This window comes from Bos indicus, chromosome 17 (assembly GCF_029378745.1).
Source record: "Bos indicus isolate NIAB-ARS_2022 breed Sahiwal x Tharparkar chromosome 17, NIAB-ARS_B.indTharparkar_mat_pri_1.0, whole genome shotgun sequence".
NCBI lineage: Eukaryota > Metazoa > Chordata > Mammalia > Artiodactyla > Bovidae > Bos > Bos indicus.
The window spans coordinates 68,854,959-68,868,728 of NC_091776.1; the positions used below are offsets into that span (position 1 = coordinate 68,854,959).

The 13,770-nt window shown below is 47.0% G+C and overlaps 1 long non-coding RNA gene and 1 other non-coding gene across 2 annotated transcripts; one reads left to right on the plus strand and one right to left on the minus strand.

The window, feature by feature from the left end:
* Positions 1-5,603: 5,603 nt before the first annotated feature.
* On the minus strand, positions 5,604-5,713 carry LOC139176900 (U6 spliceosomal RNA). Its single transcript, XR_011561369.1, has one exon. It is a non-coding gene; the product is annotated as a U6 spliceosomal RNA (small nuclear RNA).
* Positions 5,714-8,977: 3,264 nt separating this feature from the next.
* LOC139176775 (uncharacterized) lies at positions 8,978-13,097 on the plus strand. The gene is made up of 3 exons (XR_011561228.1): positions 8,978-11,061; positions 11,709-12,043; positions 12,585-13,097. It is a non-coding gene; the product is annotated as an uncharacterized lncRNA (long non-coding RNA).
* The last annotated feature ends 673 nt before the right edge of the window (positions 13,098-13,770 follow it).

Genomic DNA, 13,770 nt, shown 5'->3' on the forward strand with positions numbered 1-13,770 from the left:
GCGCAGACAGGAAGCCTCGGCCCGACCTCGCCCCCGGAGCCAACTGCCGCCGAGAAGCCGGGCCCGGGGCCACGCCCCCAAGCCAAGACTCCGCCCCCTGTAGGTACAGGAGTGGCTGTACCCACACTTTCCGCTCCTAGCGCCCTTGCTGCTTTAGCAGAGATGGTGGGAGGTCGGCGGAGAGCAAGGTGTGCTTCCACCTCTTGGAAAAACCAAGTGTGCTACCTGGGTTCCTCAAGTCCAGGAGGAATTCTGCAGCTAAATGCTTATACTGTGTCAGGACAGGGGATGCGTTCTTTTATTGACATCAATTTTTTCAGGTAAACGTGTCATCCAGTGATCTAAAAGGGACAGAAAAAAACGTCCTGGTCACTCTATTTTTTTCCCTCTGGCATCACACCCATTTGATGGCATCACACAGGCAATTTAATTTGTATCTTGGTGGTTGATTTGTACCAAAGACGTGGCAGTCTTTGGTACAAATAAAGCTTAAAGTAGGACTTCTGGCAGAATGTATGGATTGGTTTCATTATTTCCAATGGTATTAATGTCACTGAAGTTTTAAAGCTAATTAACTTGAATGGGCTTCCCTGGTAGCTCAGCTGATAAAGAATCTGCCTGCAATGCAGGAGACCCAAGTTCAATTCCTGGGTGGAGAAGATCCTCTGGAGAAGGAATAGACTACCCACCCCAGTATTCTTGGGCTTCCCTGGTGGCTCAGTCAGTAAAAAAATCTGTCTGCGATGCGGGAGACCTGGGTAGGGAATATTCCCTGAAGAAGGGCATGGCAACCCACTCCAATATTCTTGCCTGGAGAATCCCAGAGGAGCCTGGTGGCTGCCATCCATGGAGTCACAGAGTCAGACACGACTAAGCACAGCACAGCATGACTTATAAAAAGACAAAAAGTTCCAACAAGACACCTGACTTCTCTGAACATGTCTCAGTTTCCTCATCTGTCAAAAGGGGATCATTGATACCCACTTCGTCATTTGGAGGCTAAATGAGATAGCACAGACAATACCAAGCACATAGTAGGTGCTCAAGAAATGTTAGTGGAGGGAAAGGAAGGAAGAAAGAAAATGAGGAACAGAGAGAGGGAGGAAGGAGGCTCCTTATCCATTGGAGTGATTTTTTAAAAATTGTTTGTTTTTGGCTGTTCTGGGTCCTTGTTGCAGCATGCGAGGGCTACTCTTTGTTGCGGTGCTCAGGCTTCTCATCGTGGTTGGTTGCTCTTGTTGGAGAGCAAGGGCTTTAGGGCACACAGGCTCAGTAGCTATGGCGCGTGAGCTTAGTTGCTCCGTGACGTGTGGAATCTTCCCAGACCAGCAATCAAACTCGTGTCTCCTACACCGGCAAGCAGATTCTTAACCAGTAGACCACCAGGGAAGCCCTTCCATTGAAATGTTAACCCTTATATTTATTTCATCTTTGTTTTCCCTCATTTTCCAGAAGAGACTAATGAGAAATGTGAGGTTCCAAAGGAGACATCCTTGTCTGAGCTGTCATATGTCCAAATGAAATGGAATTTAAAAACCACGTTAACAGGAGAAGCCTCAAACCATGTATCAGTTACACACAAGTATGGAGGAATTGGCGGGGGGGGCGGGGGGTGCTCTGTTTTCTATATTAAAAGAAACACAACCACAACTAACTTAATTTAATGGCAATTATTTGGATTGGCAATGGAGGCAAGTGTCTGTGGTGCTCAGAATCAGTCAACTCTAGGAATAAAAAGAAATACTGTCAGTAGTTGGAGCTAGAAAATCAGCACTGAAATATCTGGGTCTGAGTCCCACTCGGCCCAGAGGCTCTGAGTCACCTAAAATGAATGAATTGCCTTTGTGCTTCAATTCTCCAACCAGCTTGTGTTTGCAGAGTGCCATTGTTGAGGTGAGCTGTTGCGTGGCCTGCACAATGTTCATTTCCTCTATTTTCCCACTAACAGCAGCTTGACCACTCCTCATGTAACCAAATTGGGGTCTGGCTGCTCTCTGCTCAAAAGCCAATAGGGAGGCCAGGTTAGTGGAAAGGAAAAATAAAACAAAATAAAGTTTGCTTTATTTTGGATGCCAGCATTGGGGCGGAGTGGGTGGGCTTCCCTGATGGCTCAACAGTAAAGAATCTACCTTCCAGTGCAGGAGACATGGATTTGATCCCTGGGTGGAGAAGATCCCTTGGAGAAGGAAATGGCAACCCACTCCAGTATTCTTGCCTGAGAAATCCCACAGACAGAGGAGCCTGGTGGGCTACAGTCTATGGGGTCTCAAAAGAGTCAGACACGACTGAGTGACTAAAACAACAGCAACAGTGAGGCAGCAGGGTGGGGAGGGGACAGATTTCTGTCCAAAGGCTGACTCCTCCACTGACAATCAGGGGGCAAGGGCTTTTACAAACAGGGGTGGGGGGCCACATGCAGAAACAGCACAGTCAGCTCTGACAGCCATCCTGAATTTGGTCATCAGTGGTCTGCCTAGCGTCATCTTGATTATTTGAGGGACAGTTAATCTGCAGATCCATGGTCAGTTTGTTCCCATTCCCTTGAGGCCAGTTCTCAGAATTGTGGCAGTTTATTGTTGGCTGCAGTCTGGTCATCATGTATCTATCAGACAGCTCCTAGGATGATTCAGAATATTATCTATAGCCCTTGAGAAGGAATTAGAGGTCCTTGACTATGCTTACTGACTAAACTGTCCTTATTTGGTCTCCTTTGATAGTTTTCCTTCTCATCTCCCATTGAACATTCTTTGGCTAAAGTTTTTCCACAGACAAAAAAGCAGGATGAGGATAGGGGAGAAGGACCGTAGAGTCCTACTCCATTTCACTCAGAGAACCATCCTTCCCAGTTCAGTCCACACGGAGTAGGAGTGACTCTTTACCCAGATTTGAAGGCTGAACCACTGTATTAGTTATCTACTGTTGTGCAATGAATTGCCCCAAAACTCTGACATGGTTTCTGTGGGTTAAGGATTCCAAAGTGACTCAGCTGGGTGCATCTGGCTCAGGGTCTCTCACAAAGATGCAATCAGATGTCAGCTGGGACTGCGCTCCCCTGAAGCCTTGATCAGAGCTGGAGAATCCACTTCCAGGTGATCCACTCATAGGGCTGGCAAGTTGGTACCGAGTGTTGGCAAGAAGCCACGGTTGCTCTCCACAGGGCTGCTTGCACATCCCTGCCACGTGGTCCCTGGCTTCCTTCAGAAGGAGTAATCAAAGAACTCAAAGCAGAAGCACCTATGCCTCCGTGGTCTAGCTTTAGAAGTCACACGCCACGACTTCAGTCATGTATAGGGGCTGATACAACATCACCTCTTCCACATTGCATTGGTCAAAGCAAGCTGCAAGGCCAGCTTTGATTCAAGGGGGAGAAGAACTAGCCCTCCTCTCCACCCACTGTTGTTGTTTCGTTGCTAAGTCGTGTGCAACTCTTTGTGACCCTAAGGACTGTAGCCTGCCAGGCTCCTGTCTCCATGGGATTTCTCAGGTGAGAATACTGGAGTGGGTTGCCATTTCTTTCTCCAGTGGACTCTTCCCCACCCAGGGATCGAACCCAAGTCTCCTGCATTGGCAGGCTCTTTCTTTACCACTGCACCACAACAGGCAACCACTAATCTACTTTCTATGGATTTCTGATGGCCGTTTTTATAAGCAACCTGCAACAGCTAGGGAGACTGTGCAATTAGAGAGACTTGTGTGGAAGATGATAGTGGTTTGAACTCAGGCAGAGGCAAAGAATCCTCATGAGAAAATGAAACAACAGCAATGAAATCTCTTTGCAAAGTGTTACATAAAAATATGAATTTCATAATCCACGCTGTCGCCAGCCAGGAACTGCTGTCCCCAGCAGCTTTCTGTTAAGCCAGGCTTTCTCTCAATAGGCCGTGTCTGTCCGATCCCCCTGCCCTCTGTTGAGTTCATCAAAGCTTCTGCTGACTCAAGAGTAATCTGGAGAATGATCACGGCAGTGGAAGTATCAGATCATCCCCCAGGGCCCCTAATAACAAAACATCTGCTTGTCATTCTTCCCTTTCCCTCTGGGTTGTGGTGAGAAAACAGCGTTAAAGGACGATAATGATAAATAACTTAAAAAACTAAGCCTCCTGGCTTCCAAGAAGGGAGGCTTAATTTGAAGGCAGCTAATTATCTACTCATTATAATTTACAGATAATGGTGGTGATCTCGCCGTATGAATAGTTGTTGGAAAGATTTTGAAAATGTCCGGGTTCATGCCTTTTAGAAAGAAGAGGGCAGAGAATCCCCAAGTCAAAGAAAAGAACCTTATCAAACATGTAGTCCCAATCTCTCCTTTGTTGGATAAGGAAATTGAGGCCCAGAGAGGGCATGAGATTTGCCCAGAGATGTCCAGCAGCTGGCGGGGGGCAGAAGGGGCCCCAGAACTGAAGCCTCTGTGCTGGCTCCAGCCTAAAGCTCCACCCAGGGAGATGAAAGGGTAGCTCTGTCTGCCCCGTGCAGCTTGGCGACACTGCTCTCAGACCACCCATCAAAGTGGCAATTGGTACATCCAGGCTTTCGGTAATCATCAGTGTGGGGCCATGGAGCCACAGAACCAGGAGGTAGAAATAATTCCTCTAGGGCTGGGACATAGTTTAAATTGCAGCAAGGGCTGGGCTGGGGGATTTTTGCTTCACTTTAAGATTAAATGTTTTGGGGGGGTTCTCTGGCAGTCCAATGGTTAGGACTCCATGCTTCCACTGCAAGGGCATGGGTTTGGTTCATGGCACGTATGCCATGGCATGGCCAAAAAATAAGGAAATAAAATTAAACATTTTTTATTTGGTAGCATCTCATACTTTTAATGTAAGATACGAGACGAAGGGCTTTCAAAAGACACCTTCAGTTACTCTGGTGATGGGAAAGTTTAGTACTTAATGTTTTTAACCAATAAACCTGAAGTTTCAATGCAGTGAAATAGTGCCAGCTCTTTAGCTGTCTTTGGGAGAGCATCAAAAGAAGTTACTGGAAGATATGCCTTGGCTATCATGAAAAGAGAGGGACTCTGCCTTCTCATGTTCCTGGATGTTTACTCCCTGGGCTGCATAGTCCCCAGCAGACTCCAGAATGAAGCCATTCAGAGCTTCTAATTTCTTTTTTTTTTTTTTTTTCAAATTTTTATTGGCATATAGCTGCTTTATAATATTGTGTTAATTTCTACCATATAGCATAGTAAGTCATATATGTGTGTGTGTGTATATATATATATATAATATACCCTCTCTTTTTTTGGATTTCTTTCCCACTTAGGTCACCACAGAGCATTGTTCGGCATAGTTCTCTGAGCTATACAGTAGGTTCTCATTAGTTATCAATTTCGTACAGACTAAGCAGTGTGAACTCGTGCGTGCTCAGTCATGCCCTACTCTTTGCCATCCAGGGCCTGCCACCCAATGGACTGCAGCCCACCAGGCTCCTCTGTTCACGGGATTTCCCAGGGGCAAGAATACTGGAGTGGGTTGCCATTTCCTCCTCCAGGGGGATCTTCTCAACCCAGGGATTGAACCCTTGTCTCCTGAGTCTCTTGCAGTGGCAGGAGGATTCTTCACCACTGAGCCACCTGGGAAGCCCATCAATAGTGTATATCTGTCAAAAATATGGAGCACTTCATGAATTTGCACATCATCCCTGCACAGGGGCCAGGCTAACTTTCTCTGTATGGTTTCAAATTTAGCACCTGATCTTCCAACTCCTTAAGTGCCCCTGAAGTGCTCACACTTCAGGGCCCTATCCATGCTGATTCCTCAGCCTGAACTACCCCCGATGCTCTCCTCATCAAGGTGAAGTCTTCATCTCTTCTTTCTCCAAGTTCTAATCATTCCCCCGACATATACACTCCTACCTAGCTCCCTGCACTTCCCCTGTGTAGCACTGATCACAACTCATCATTTTTTTGTGTGATCATTTAATCAGTGACTGCCTCCTCATTAGACTATGTGTCTTGACAAGTTAGGAACCTCATCTGTTTGTTCGCTAACCTTATTCCCAGTTCTCAGCTAGGTACCTGGCACCTAAAAATATTTGTTTGATAAATGACTGAATCAGAGAGCCAAGATAATCTAGACCGACTCTTCTAATTCCAAGTAAACAAACTGTGGCTCAGAGATGGGCAATGACTTGCCCAGTGTCACACGAAAGCTTCTAATAGCTCCTTGTTGATTATTCACTCTCTTCAAGTACCTTGGCATGTGGGACATGGCCATTTCAAGGCACTTGCAAGGCTGGGGGACTCTGCTGTGTTCCACATTCTGGACAATTATAGCCCCTCCTTCAGGGAAGGCTCCTTGTGAGGCAGGAATTCTAAACCTGAGTCAGTGAAGGGGCTCCAGGACCTCTGCATTCCCTGAAATGTCTGTGGATATATTGGGGAGTTTGTTTGTTTGTTTTTTTTTTCAGTAGAAGGGCTGCCAGGTTTTATCTGAACCTCAAATGAGCACAATCCTGAAATGCTAAGAGTCAGTCACACTAGCTCTCTGTTGAACCTCTTTTTCCCTTCACACTAGAAAACCCATTCCACGCCTCTAGAATCTCTGGCAGCAGAAAGATGGTTTAGTGCGAGACTGTGAGGTTAGTAGAGGTCAGGGCTAAGTAACTAACATATGGGATCAGAGAGAAATGCATTTTTTGCTTTAGTTGGTTGAGGGTATTATGGAAGGTTTCCTGGAATAGGTGCCAATAAAGCTGGGCTGTAATGAGCCATAAAGGTTTAAGAGGCTGGAAGTGATCGAGGGAGAAGGATAGGATCCCAGATTCCCTTCTGGGAGCCCCATTGTCCTCATCATTTCCACACACCTCCAAGGAGGGCTCATTTCAGTTGTCTAGCATCAGAGTCACTTGGGTCCAGACACCAGCTTGGCTGTAGAATCTCCTTTTCCTTCTCCCTTTTGAAGGCAATACAGTCTGTTTCTGTGATGCCAAACGTTGCCGGCAACACTTTGTCCCCTCTGTTGAATTATTCATCCTGTGAGATGAATTATTAATTTCCAATTTTGTACAGCAAATGCCAGACAAACAGGTAGAAATGGAGTTGGGACCCTGGGCATGGAGCCACAGACCTCCCCAGGTCCCCTGAAGCACAGGCCACCAGGGCCAAGAAATTATGCAGGAATCTGCAAGGGGCTCGCCCTGGAACGCATCTGACCGAGCGTGAAGCTGGTACAAGCTCATGGTGCCCTCAGAAGTGGCTGGGCTCCGCTTCCTCTGGCTCTCAGGCCCCTCGATCTCCCGTGTCTTCCCTGTGGCGACCCTGACAGGCTCCCGGACTGGGCTGCACTGTGCGTCCACGGTGGGCCCGGCTGCATTTGGTGCAGCCCTTTAGATTTGGTTCTGAGTCGAGCACCTAGGTGGCCCTCGGTTAATCAAGCAGGATTTCTCAACCTCAGCCCTACTGACATTTTGGCCCAGAGACCTCTTTGTTGTGGACTCTTGTGTGCGTTGTAGGCTGTGGCGTGGCATTCCTGGCCTCTGCCCACTAGATGCCAGTGCATATCTTCCCCTGCCCCCAGTTGTGGCAACTAAAAAGTCTCCAGTCATTAAGTGTCCCCTGGGGGGCAAAGCTGCTCCCATTAAAAAGCCACTGTTTTAAGTTAGTGCTTTTACTTGAGTTTTTTTTTTTTTTTTTTTAATTCAGTGGGGATCCTGGTAATAGTTACCAGGATGAAATATGATGGTCAATCGAGATGACAGGTGTGAAGTCTCCACTTGTTCAGAGTGTCTCCACCCTGGGACTTTGCTGTTTCAAGAAGCGACAGTTCTCTTTCATGCCTGAGTCCGGGTCTCGGTTGAGTGCTTCCCAGCGGGCTCAGTCAGTAAAGAATCTGCCTGCATGGCAGGAGATGCAGGTTTGATCCCTGGGTTGGGAAGATCCCCTGGAGACAGAAATGGCAACTCCCTCCAGTGTTCTTGCCTGGGCAGTCTCACAGACATAAGAGCCTGGTGGGCTACAGTCCAGGGGGTCACAGAGTCGGACACGACTGAAGTGACTAAACCACCACAACTCTGGGTCTCAGGATTGTGTTCAGCTGCAGGGAACAGAACATCCACCTTAACCAGACTTGAACAGTGAAGAGGAGTGACTGGTTCCCATAACTGGAATCCCATAAGGAGGCTGATTTTCAGGTTCGGTTGATTCCACAACTCACCCATGTCCTCATTCTCAGGGACCAGTTCTGTCTGTCTTTTTGCTCTGCCATGTACTGTGAGGACTTCTTCTGATATGTTCACGTTTGCACCCTAGGAAGACTTTCAGCAGTCATCAGCATCATGGTCATTTTTTTTTTTACAATCGGCAAAACCATGTGGCCTGTGGGATCTTAGTTCCCCTCTTACGGATCGAACCCATGACCCCTGAGGTGGAAGCACAGAGTCCCAAACACTGGACTGCCAGGGAAGTCCCGGGCCTCCTTATACACTTCCCATCCAAAAGGACACATCTGTTTCTGCATTCCAAGCCAGAGTCCTGAGATCCAGCCTGGCTGGGCCACTTAGGTCACAAACGTACTCTGAAATTAGCATCTACATCCAGTAGACTGTGTGTGCTGGTTGGTATAAGCTCATCACGTCCCATGCCGGAAACTTGGAATATAATCACCTTTCCTAGTGTTAATATATGGCTGTGGAGATATCCAAATGATAAAAGGAAGATCTTGTACCAACTGGATCCAGGGAACCTTCCAGAACCGGTCATTCTAGTGGACGGGGGAACAGATTAGCTGATTGGCTGGATCTGGGACTTGGCCAACCCTTGGAGTTGAGGGCATGGGGAGGGAGGGGAAGTCAGTCTCACCCAACTACAGGGACTGAAATTGGGGGAAGCTGGGTTTCCTAATGCCCAAAGAGGGGTGCAACAACTAGGTTAGAAATGGATGCTAGGCAGGCAAGAGTGAAAGATGTCCATTGCATGAGGTCAAGAGAGGGCCATGGGGGTGGACAGGGGCATGTTAGAATGTCTAGAGTGTATCAGACACCTCTGTGTACCACTTCGATTACACAGAGCTCACCCTTTTTTAAAATACTTATTTAATTTTTGGCTGTGCTGGGTCTTAATTGCTGCACATGACTTTCTCTGGTTGCAGTGAGCAGGGGCTGCTGTCTATTTGTAATGTGCGGCTTCTCACTGTGGTGGCTTCTTTGTCATGGAGCACAGGCTCCAGGTGCTTCGGGCTTCAGTAGCTGAGATGCATAGGCTTAGTTGCTCCTAGACACGTGGAATCTTCCCAGACCAAGGATCAAACCAGCGTCTCCTGCACAAGCAGGCGGATTCCACCCGTGAAGTCCCAGAACTGACCGTTTATTCCAACTAGCGCTAGGTGGTCTCAGGTGAGAGTTGACAATGCCCCACCTCTCCCTGGGCCGCCAGGGACAGGTTACCTGTCAGGCCCAGTACTCACCCTGTGTAACCAGGAAGTGTGGAATGTTAATGCTTGTGAGGCAATCCTTGACCAATGGGACTCAGAGCTGATGATCAGATACTTCCCCCTTTATTCCTCAGAAGGATTGTTTCCCAGATATGTTTCCTAAGGTGTCTCTGACGATCCCAAGGAGTCATGAATCACCCACATCAGGTCAACCCTTGGCCCACCTCCCTCTGGCTCCTGCTCCTTGCCTGTCCTTCTCTCCTGCTCCCTGGAGCCACATCCTAAATAAACTCTCCATACAGAAGCCTTTATATCAAACTCTATCTTGGGGGAACCCTGGATAAAGATTTTAGTTAGCCTGAGATGTAGCTATAAGTCTTTATACTTTTTTAGACAGCATGTGAAAATGAAAGCAAGTTTTTGTATTTTTAAATTGCCCTGCCATCTGTTGACTGGGGGCCGTGCTCAGAGGACACTGCTCTCGAGGCTGCAAGTCAAGCCTCTTGGGACCTAGTGAGTTCCAGGCCTTTCTTGGCAGGAGGCTGTGGTCTGCCAGCTGCTGTGCCCTGGGTGGGCAGGCAGGTGCAGGAGTGGCCCAAGATGAACCCCTGCCCAGAGAATCTGTTAGGGGCTGACCGCAGGCTTGAGAACTTGATCAAGATGTCATCAGCCAAACTGGGAAGGCTGCCCTGCTTCCAGCTGCACCCTGGGATTCTGACCGACGTGCCCTCAGCTCCACTGGGGATTGAGTGCTCAGTTGAGGTGGCCCGCCAGTGACAAGGCATAAAGGAGCCTTTGCAGAGATGGTGAGAGGGACCCACGGAAAGGGCTGTCTCCTTTCCTCTAGCAGCCTGCCCCCTGTCCCACCTGGCTGTAGACAACATGCCACAGTGGGTCTCTGCTCCCTGCTCTCTGGGCCTGGTTTCCTCCACTGATGCCCTTGGACACTCTCTGACTCTGTTGGGATGAATTCCTCAATCTCTCACCCTTCTGGCCACCACCCACACATCTACTGTGCATCCCTCCTGGCAGGACCCTCAGCCATCCCTCCAGGGCTCAAACATTGCTCTTGGTTGTCAAAAAGGCCCGCAGGCCCCATATGACTTGCTTTTTGACAAGTCTTCTAGCTCCCCGACCAAAACCCAGAGCAATGCCGGCAGGGCACGGAGGCAGCCCAGTTTATACACATCTGGCGATATCTCAGTTTACGGTCAGGTATACCAGGGGACTTGGGGACAGGGCTAACAGTTACAGGTTAGCCCCCATCTGATTGTGTCACTCCTCGGCTTCTTTCTCTCTCTCTCTCTCTCTTTTTTTTTTTGGCTGCATTGCAAGACTTGTGAGATCCTAGTTCTCCAAGCAGGGATCGAACTGAGCTCAGCAGCGAGAGCACGGAATCCTAACTACTGGACCATCAGGGAAGTCCCTTGGCTTCGTATTTTTCAGGCGCTTCTCCTGGCAGTTCAAGGACCCCTGTGGGGAATTCAAGCCTCTTCACCCTTGTCTCACTGTGTCCCAAGACTCCTCACCACTGAGACTCCTGCCGCTCCATGGTGCTCCCACGCCTATGCTCCAGCTGGCCCCCGCTTCTGTTTCCCTATTACCTGGCTTACTTTAAATCATCTTTCAGGTGTCAGCTGAGGGTCATCTCCTCCAGGAAGCTTTCTTTAGTTACCCAAACCTAGTGAGAGAGGTAAGCTCACAAGTTGCCTAAAATAAACCTTAGCACATTGCCCGGTTCCCGTTTGTTTACGGGCTTGTTCCTGCAGCAGGTGGTAAATTCCTAGACATTAAAGACCATCTCTAGTTCATCCCTGTTCATTCCCTCAGGGCAAAGCACTGTGCCTGGCACAAAGAAGGTGCTCAGTAAGTATTTGTTAAATAAATATTATGAGACTTCAAAGTGTCTAATAAATTTGAGTCTAGAATTTATTCAGAGCGAATGAAGCCTCGGTTCTTATATAATATCTAAAAGGAGAAAAACAATTCATGTATTAATATGAGTTATTAATAACATTGTCAAGTACTGTTAATATGTCACATATATTTGTATAGATGAATATTTTAATAGATGAATATTAAAAAACCCATACAGCTGCAAAATTTTTTAAATACTGTTAAAAACAGAAAAATAAATATGCAACAACCTAACAATATAAGCATTGTATATTTTTCTCCAGTCTATGCCTTTGGGAAAGTATACTTTCCCCAGTCACGGAGCGTGCTATTTCTGCCTTTTCACTAAACATTACAGCATCAACATTTTTTCATCTTGGAATCACTGCCTTTGAAGCGAAAAGAAACTTTAGAAATGGTCCCATCCATCTGCTTCACTTCCAGAGAGAGGAACTGAGGTCCAGAGGGGTGACTGACTCAAAGTCACCCAAGGAGATGACAACTGTAGTTACTAAACTTCCTGACAAGTGACGTCACGTTCCCCCACAACTCCTGAAGCTCCTGCACCCGCAGAGACGGCACTCCACAACAAGAGAAACCACTGCAACGAGGAGCTCACACATCACAGCTGGAGAGTAGGCCCTTCTAGCTGCAACTACAGAAAAGTCCGCACAGCGACAAAGACCCAGCACAGCCAATAAAGAAATGAATGAAATTTTCAAGAAGAATTCAGTGACATATAAAATTTTATACTTCTACTGGGACTGTCGCACACACTGGTAAGTAAGTTGATTATAGCAACCACTTTGGAAAACTTGCTGGGAATCTCTCTCCAAAGCCAAACATTTGATTATCCTATGACCAAAACTCTTCTCCTCCGTGTTTTAGTTGTTATTGTTTGGCTGATAAGTCCTGTCTGACTCCTTGCAACTTTGTAGCCCACCAGGCTCCTTTGTCCATGGGATTTCCCAGGCAGAATAGTGGAGTGGGTTGCCATTTCCTTCTCCAGGAGATCTTCCGGAACCAGGGATCAAACCCATAGCTCCTGCATTGGCAGGCGGATTCTTTACTGCTGAGCCACCAGGGAAGCCCATATACTCCCGTAGAAATAAATGCTTAGGTCCACCAAACAACATGTACATAGAAGGTTCATAGTAGCCAAAAACTGGACACAGGGACTTACCTGGTGTTCAAGGGGCTAACACTGGTCTCCCAGTGCCTGGGTTCAATACCTAGTCAGGGAACTATATCCCACATTTTAATCACACTCTTCTTTATCTTCATGTTTTACGGATCAAATACATTTATTTTCTTTTCTAGGTAGATTTTTTTTTTGGCTCTGCCACGTGGCATGCACGATGTCAGCTCCCCCCACCGGGATTAAACCTGCACGACTTGCAGTAGTACAGGCTCAGAGTCTTAACCACTGGACTGCCAGGGAATGGTTTTAAGTCCTCTCTGCCACCCCCTGCCCCCCACTTCATTTTCTTAAGCATCATTGAATCTGCCCTGTTCTTCCACTGGGCACTGAGAGGGCATCTCCACAGCCTCTTACTATGCACACCTTGTTGAATCTAAGATCTGAGAGGCCTGGAATTCTTAATTTTGTTCTCATCTCTATTTCTATCCCTGGTGACCCATGGCCAGACCTCTAATTTGTAACTCTGGGTTTACCTGTTTGGAAAGTGGGTTGAATAATTAATGCCTCCTTCACCAGGGTGTTGAAGTTTAATTACTGTTTGCAACATTGCTCAAGATGTCGAGATGAAAGGCATTTTTAAAAGTCCATGTTATTGGCATTAGTAATAAAGCTGAGGAATTTGTTTGTGAGTTTTCAAGGTTGTCATAACTGGGAAAAGGAGGGGGTGGGGAAGGTTGATTTTATGTGGAAAAACCTTGCCCAAAAAACAGCCACAGATCCTTGTTGGTATAAATAGCAAGAACATCCTGTACCTCAAAGGGCTTTGCAAATTTCACATTCTTCCATGCCCCTAAAAAGACAGAACCCACACTTCCAAAACTGAAAACAAAGAGTTACCTGGGGTTTTAAGGCGGGATATTCAGAAGCCAGTTTTTCTATTCTCTGTACTCTTCACAATTTATAAGAAGAGTGCAGTTAAAGAACAGGGTTCTTCATTTTTACCCTCAATTTTTCACTTTTCATTTTGCATTCTGATCACATTTCTACCGACATAGCCGTTAACAAGGATTTTTAGAAACCTGCTATTTTTGTGAGCACTTTATAAGGGGAGGTTAGGAGAAAATAAAAGTTAAAACTCAGCCCGTGCCCTCAGAACATTTACCGTCAAGCCAGAAGATAAATATGAGCAAGTGGCCTATATTTAGAATTTATTTCATGGTGCCCTGTTATTAATAATAACTGCCCCCTTTGGAGCGGCCCAAGCCCTTTGAAATGTATTACTTCATTTGATCCACCGACAGGGCTGGAATTACAAGCTCTGATTTGAGGGGGAGGAACCTCAGACCCAAGTGACGTTTCTAAGGC